Source organism: Camelina sativa, chromosome 6, assembly GCF_000633955.1.
Source record: "Camelina sativa cultivar DH55 chromosome 6, Cs, whole genome shotgun sequence".
Taxonomy (NCBI): domain Eukaryota; kingdom Viridiplantae; phylum Streptophyta; class Magnoliopsida; order Brassicales; family Brassicaceae; genus Camelina; species Camelina sativa.
This window is the reverse complement of record NC_025690.1, coordinates 2171491-2179377: the sequence shown is the minus strand read 5'-3', so window position 1 is coordinate 2179377 and position 7887 is coordinate 2171491.

The window sequence follows — 7887 nt, the reverse complement described above, 5'->3', positions numbered from 1 at the left end:
CGACACCATCAATGTTGGTTCGACCAGGTTGTTTTTAATTGTCATTTCGGGTTTGGTTTGATTTAATTGGGTTGTCTAAACCATGTATATAAGGGAAAACTCGACCTAGGTCGTGAAAAGGGGTTGTCTTGGCCGTTCCAAGAGAAAAAAGAGAAGAAAGGTGTTCTTGAGAGTTTGGAGGCTTTTGGAGAGATTCTTGGATTGTGTGGTGAGATCTGTTGTTGTGGAGTGGAGATCTGGTCCTAGGAACAAAGGAGAAGGCCTCTAAGGGTTGGATTCGTTGTTGTTAAGTCAGAATCTTCCTGCAAAAGAGGTGAGTGCATGACCATGGCTTATCTAAGCCTGAGAATCCTTTGGGTGTGGCCGGTGAGGGTACCGATGGGACCGTAGGCGCTGAGGGGGTCTGTGTGGCGGTGTTGGTGCCAGAGTGGTCGGTGATGCTAGGGTTTCGGGTGCGGGAGTCCCAGCAGGTGGAGCCCCTGGGGGAGGCGTTGACCTTGCGGGTTTGTTGACACATCTGTTAGCACGGATACCACGTGTGGTACCAGCACATGCACAGGTTGTACCGCCAGCGGCGGCAGGGGAGCAGCAGCTAGGGGCTGCGGATGTGAGAACTCATGCTTGTTATTTGTCTATGCTGAAGGAGATGCATAACCTGGATACTGTGCGGTTTTCGGGTGGTATAGATCCTACTGCTGCAGATGCATGGAGGACAAGTGTGGAACGTAATTTCCAAACTCTGAGATGTCCTGAGGAGTTTTGGGTGGACATAGGGGTCCACCACTTGATTGGTGATGCTCAGGTGTGGTGGAGATCAGTGGCTGCTAGGAGAGTGCAGAGGAAGATGAATTGGGCAGACTTTGTGGAGGAGTTCAACCGCAAGTATTTCCCGAGAGAGGCATTAGACCGATTGGAGATGCAGTTTCTTCAGCTATCTCAAGGGACTCGGTCAGTGCGGGAGCTGGACTTAGAGTTTAGTCGACTTCTGTCTTATGGGGGTCGGGCGAAGGAGTCCAAGGTGGCTCAGATCAGGAGGTTAATGAGGGCTCTTCGTGAGGACTTGAGGGTCCACTGCAGAGGGAGGAGTTATGCTACGAGGGCGGAGCTGGTGGAGACTGCAGCGGAGATAGAGGATGACCTGAGGTCACAGGTAGTGGTGGTCAGTCCAGCGGTTCAGGCAGAGGAGACTTTGGAGCAGAACAATCCGAGCAAGGGTAAAAAGTCGGAGCAAAGGCATAAGAGGAAGCGGGAAGACACGTCAGGTATGCAGAAAGGTGGGCGAGGGTGCTTCGGATGTGGAAGCAGGAACCATAGGTTGGCAGACTGTCCCAAGAAAGGCGATCCTCAGGAATATCGTCGATCGTGTTACCATTGTGGAGAGGATGGGCACATCAGGCCTTTATGTCCTAAGTGGAGGCAGATGATGGAGGGTGCGGCACAACCAAAGGGAGGACCGGGTGCTCAACCCGGAGTTTAGTTGGCTTATGTTTCTTTATATTTCAGCTATGTATTTTTGTTTGGATTTCATAAACGTTTATTTCACTTGAGGATTTAATAAAATGGAGTTCTTTGGTGTTTGGAATTTGTGGATCTTGTGGAAAAGGAAATCACTCGGGAGTTCTATAAATGGAAAGTTGCCATAAATAGAAAGTTTCTAAAAATGGAAAGATTCTAAAAATAAAAAGTTCTATTAATAGTTAGGACTTGTCTATTTTTTGGAAAGGGGATGTGAAATGCTGGAGTTGCGTCTGGAAAAGCAGTTGATGCGGTGAATCAGAATATGCGAACGTATGGTACTTGTTTGTTTTATTACGCTCGTATTGATGATTTGCTGTGGATAATTGCCAAGCGGAAAAACTATTAGGGGAAAGGATGGTTGTAAACACCAAAGTGTTTGAGATGTTAGTAGTAAGGCCTGGGGGTGGCTATGGCGGTGGTAATATTCTTGGAGAGAATATGGTGTTGGTAGGACATTGAGATGTTCTACGCGGATCACGAGGGGGTGGTCACGGTTGGAGAAATGCTTATAGACGTTATGACCATTTGCTATAGGGACGAGGGGTCCTGAACAACTCATGAGGAGATGGGGGTTCTCCTGAGGGTACAGAGGGTTCCCTAGATACCGATAGCTCAAAGGATTGTGGTCCTGAGGGTGGCAGAGGAGATGGGGGTTATCCTGAGCAGATGGGGGGTCTGAGAGTGAGACGGTATGGCTCGAAGACGGGGGGTCTGAGAGTGTGATCGGTATGGCATGAAGGTTGCGACTTAAGAGTAGATGAGTTGGTGGCAAAAGTGTCAAGGACGTGGGGATAAGCATGGTAACCAGATGTGGATTTATGAGTTTGATGGGGGTTCAATCTCAGGGTTACGGTAGAGATCGGATTCAGATCTCGGGGTTGATGGGGGTTCAATCTCGGGGTTTTCTATGTGTTGACCAGGAGGGCCAGGTGTATGCTGGTCGGGGGGACCAGAGTGGTGATGTTTGGGAGAGTATTGTTTGGATTGACCGGTGGGGTCAGGACTTTGTTGACCGGTGGGGTCAGGAGTGTGTGGACTAGTGGTGTCAGGGTTGCGGCAAACCAGATGGTTGGATGGTGTGAACCGTCGCGGCGGTGGTTGGACGAGTTTTGCGGTCTAGTGGCGGTGTGTTGCAGATTCGAGGACGAATCTTTTGTTATAGGGGGAGAATTGTAACACCCGCGAACCAGTTTCTGGTTATTGGGAAGGGGTGTCGATCGACACCAAGGGGAGTGTCGATCGACACCATCAATGTTGGTTCGACCAGGTTGTTTTTAATTGTCGTTTCGGGTTTGGTTTGATTTAATTGGGTTGTCTAAACCATGTATATAAGGGAAAACTCGACCAAGGTCGTGAAAAGGGGTTGTCTTGGCCGTTCTAAGAGAAAAAGAGAAGAAAGGTGTTCTTGAGAGTTTGGAACGGATTGGAGATTATTGGAAACGGAGATTCGACGATCGGCTTCGAGCAGAACGTGTCTGCGGGTCGGTGTCGATTGACACCAAGTGGGTTTCGGTCGACACCATGTCTGGGCCAGTGTCGATCGACACCAACTTGTTTGATTCGTGATTTCCTGGTTTGTTGTGTTTGTTTGTTGTTTTGTTAAACATTGGAATCTCAGTTGCTTGTGTGTATAGTCCAGTAGATGGGAGGATTGTCTCACTAAGTATTTGTGATAATACTTACGCATCTCAATTGTTTTTTGTGGTGTGCAGATATGTGATGTGGAATCATGGCAATGAGGAGGAGGATGATCTAGGGTCTCGTTTGTGTGTTGTTGGATTATATTGTTTATGTTGGAACCTTGGATAGAGTTATGCTAGGTTGTTGGATAGGATGGTTAGCAGTGATATTGTATGGATGATATATATTGTTTAGGTATTATTAGTATGTTTCCGTTGTGCATAATGTTTGTTGTTGGTTTAATGATGAGTTGTGGTTTGGTTGGTTTAGTTAAGTAGTATGGGTTGCTTAATTATATCTAGTATTTATTATTTAAAAAAAAAAACGGGTTGTTTCAATATATTTCTTGGTATGTGAAATCTCTACTGGAGATTAGATAACATTTTCATCATCAACATATTTGCACTTGTTCTTGTACATTTTTTAACAAGAACCACTTGTAAGTGCTGAAGAGACAAGAGACACATATAATTTTTTCTTTTAACGAGGTTCAGCAAAGGCTTATATCCTCAAACTTTCTTGAAAATACTTCTTGAACACAATTACAATTAGTGTTTAATCTCGGATTTACACAACTCTAAGATATTGTCTTAGATTGTTTCTGATTTATTTTCAACCCACTATGAGATCATTAAGATCAATAACAATGATCTACACCCATGAATCTCTCATAGAGATAAACTTTCACCATTTTCTCCTCAAAGGTGTCAAAAGGCATCAAGACTTTTTCTTGCTTTTACAATATTCTCGAGAACTATCAAGTATTGCTTTTAGCAATATAATCACTTTAAAGGAAACTTCTGACAGTTTGAAAACCTTCTCACCAGACTGAATCAAGTCTTACTCTTATTTTCAAACTCATAAGGAATCTAAATTAGTTGCTTCCACCAAATGAGAGTACATCTCTCATAAGTAATTTCTGAGAATCATTGTACTACTACACGTACTGAATTTCTCATACAGATCCACTTATGTTCCACTCATTTTACACTTTCAAGTGTAAGGACTACAGGTCCAAATATTATCTCTTCAAGAGATTTGAACTATTTCTGTGACAACTCATCCCGCGGACCCCACTAGCCCACCGCTAGCTGCCCCAACGGACCGTCCGTGGACCCCGCTAGCCGCCCAAATGAACTCCAAGCTGGCCCTGCAGGGCATCGATCCTAACCCATCACTGTGGATATCTCAATCCACCAGTAGGTTATTGGTGCGCCAGGCGTTCCTCGAACCATGATCCTCACCCTTTAACAACATTCCCATAGGACAAGCTGTCACCAATTGACCTGCAGATCAATTGGTGACAGCTTGTCCTATGGGAATGTTGTTAAAGGGTGAGGATCATGGTTCGAGGAACGCCTGGCGCACCAATAACCTACTGTGGATTTGGATGAGTAGTTCCATTTGCCACGGTGAAGGGTTAAGATCGATGCCCTGCAGGGCCAGCTTGGAGTCCGTTTGGCCGGCTAGCGGTGGGCTAGTAGGGTCCACGGACGGTCCGTTAGGACAGCTAGTGGTGGGCTAGTGGGGTCCGCGGGACGGGTTGTCACAATTTCATAGCTATTTCTTTTAATGATTAACCAATCATTATTTGTCTACACTTTCCAATAAAACTTTTTCTATTAACCGCGGTTCATGATCCTCGATTTTATCCATAACATAATCAACTGCAACACTGCATGCAAACATATTTACGACGTCGATTTGCCTTTTTGGTTCCCTTTCTTTCTAGACATGACTCAACTTGTTGAGATTTCTTTTCATTATGATTCTCAGGTACCTGAATCTATTTCTTATTCATATCTCTGTCTCTAGACCTTTTCTAGAGATTTTTCATAACTCTTTACTTCCTCGGTGCCATATTAAATCTCTGCTCCTTTTCTTTACCGAGGATGCTTATATTTGGAACCATAAGTCTATCACACTTCATGCGATCTTTAGACTTACTAGCAGTTGATCTTATCCTTCTAGGACATTAATTGGAGCACAGCTGGTATATGAGAATTTTCACTCAAGGTCAGAAAATGGCTCTTGCATGCATTTAGCATCTTTGCAAACTTTGCCAATAAATTATCTTTTCAATTTCTAGCGCACATTTCAAAGTACGAGGATCAAGATAATTTCTTCCAACATATTTATTTACCATCTGTTTATTTTCTCCCCCTCATGTGGGAAAGACTGACTCACTGAACCAACAGTCTTTGCATCTCGAGATATTCAATCATCAAGAGATATTCATGTCCAACATATTTCCAACATTCTTTCAAATTTAATCTTAATCATTATGGTGGAGCAACTTAACATGCATAAACACATTTATATGGAATATACATGGTTTCTGATCCAAACCAATTATAGTGGGGAGTACTCATAATAATTTGTTGGCTTGATGCGAACTTATTGACATATAGAGTTATTGACATATAGAGTCATTTATGTCAATTACTTGGCATGGTTTCACCACCATTGTCAATTAACCAAATACTCTTGCAAACTCCATGTTGCAAGTTAATAACAAACATATATATAGTGGATGATCAGTCCACAATATCTCTTTGTATACGTACCAGAANTAATATTTCTTTGTATACATACCAGAAAATTTACTTTTTTACACGAAAAATTATATAAAAGTGAGTTCCAGTTGATGTTCTACTGTTTTAAATCAAGTACTAGGGAATCGCCCGTGCTACAACACGGAGTTATATTTATTTTTAGTAATTTGTTTTTTTAATTTTCCTTTTTCTTGCTACAGACAGATAATTTTCTTTTTTTTTGGATTATGGACATCTTGGAGTGATAGTTATAACCCCAAATATACAAAAAACACAAATATAGTAGAACCTCTATAAATTAATACTCGATAAATTAATAATCTCTATAAATTAATAATTTTTCTCGGTCCCAAAATGGGACTAGTGTAATTTTGGACAAAATTCGATAATATAATAAGATAATAATTTTTTTGAAAATTCTTTGTAAATATATGATCCCATTAATAATTATATAAAATTATCTAAATATATGTATATATATACACATAAATTTTTATTAAAAAGATATTTTTAATATTTTTACTATATAAAAATCTTTGAGTTTTATGTTCTTTTTTTCTTTTTTTCTTTTTTTTTTTTTTTTTTTTTTTNCAACAACAGATCAGCTCAAACGAGCCAATTGGGTGGGAAATTGTTTACAAACAGAACATGATGCGGAGATGTACGCGCTTGGCGTGCCAAAGAATCCGCACTTACATTAACATTTCTTGAAACTAAAGATAAAGAGAAAGAAGAAAATTCCTCCCTATCAATCCTGATGTCGTCGAGATACGCCGAGAACGCTGGCCAGTCGGAAGGAGAAGACACCATCTTCACCAAATCTGAACAGTCTGTGTAGAACGCCACCTCTGTGAGATCATGGCCGATCATGCATCGCATCGCCCATAGGAACGCTTCAACTTCAGCATGTAAAGGAGACAAACTTCGCCTAAACTTTTTGGCGCCCAACAACGGCGATGGAGTCTGGAGCAAGGTACAGCACCATCCAGCACCGGCAAACGGATCACCAGCCTTCCAAGATCCATCTATAAAGCAGCGTATCCTGAAAAAACCGTTGGGAGGGGAGCAGTGGCCCCCCTAACAGGGATCCTTGGAATGACAAGGTTAGCAGGGAGGGTCTCTTAATCAACCTCTACCTGAGCCTGCTGCCACGCTGAAGCTTCGCCCTCTGCTATCCTAACAATATCCTCCGGCCGCTCCACAATATTCTCATAAACGCGTGCATTCCTTGTTTTCCAAATATACCACATAATCCAAGGGAAAGCCGCAACTTGAGCCCCTGGATTCTGTTGCCCTAAGAAGTGGTCAACATTCGCATACACTGAATCCGTTGGGAAGCCAATAGACCCCACCAGCACGTGTGCGAGAGCCCAAACCTGACGGGCCAGAGGACACACAAAAAGTGCATGGTTTATTGTTTCCGCATCCGCCCCACACCGTACACAACCAAGATCACAAACAATACCCTGTCGCCCCAAATTTGCCGAAACCGAAATACATCCAGATAATACTTGCCACATAAAATGTTGAATTTTAGGAGGAAATCGGACCTGCCATACACTAGCAAGGAGAGTAGTTATTTCCGGGCCAGAACCAATTGCCGCAAAGGTCCCAAATGCATCATGCTGTTCAGCATGATAGCCTGATTTAACTGTATATAACCCTGTTTTCGTGAAGTGCCAACCGAAGGGATCATCCTTCTGGTTACTATCCAAAGGTATAGCCCCTATCAAATCAACGTCAAGTGGATCAAAATGCTCATTAAGCATATCCATACGCCAAGTATTTGTCTGTCGATCAATTAACTGATTCATTTGAAGAGAAAGGTCCTTTACCAGGCCCTTACTTAAAGCTGGTCTCGGGAATTGAGCTGGTACCCAAGGGTCAGACCATACAGNAAAGCAGCGTATCCTGAAAAAACCGTTGGGAGGGGAGCAGTGGCCCCCCTAACAGGGATCCTTGGAATGACAAGGTTAGCAGGGAGGGTCTCTTAATCAACCTCTACCTGAGCCTGCTGCCACGCTGAAGCTTCGCCCTCTGCTATCCTAACAATATCCTCCGGCCGCTCCACAATATTCTCATAAACGCGTGCATTCCTTGCTTTCCAAATATACCACATAATCCAAGGGAAAGC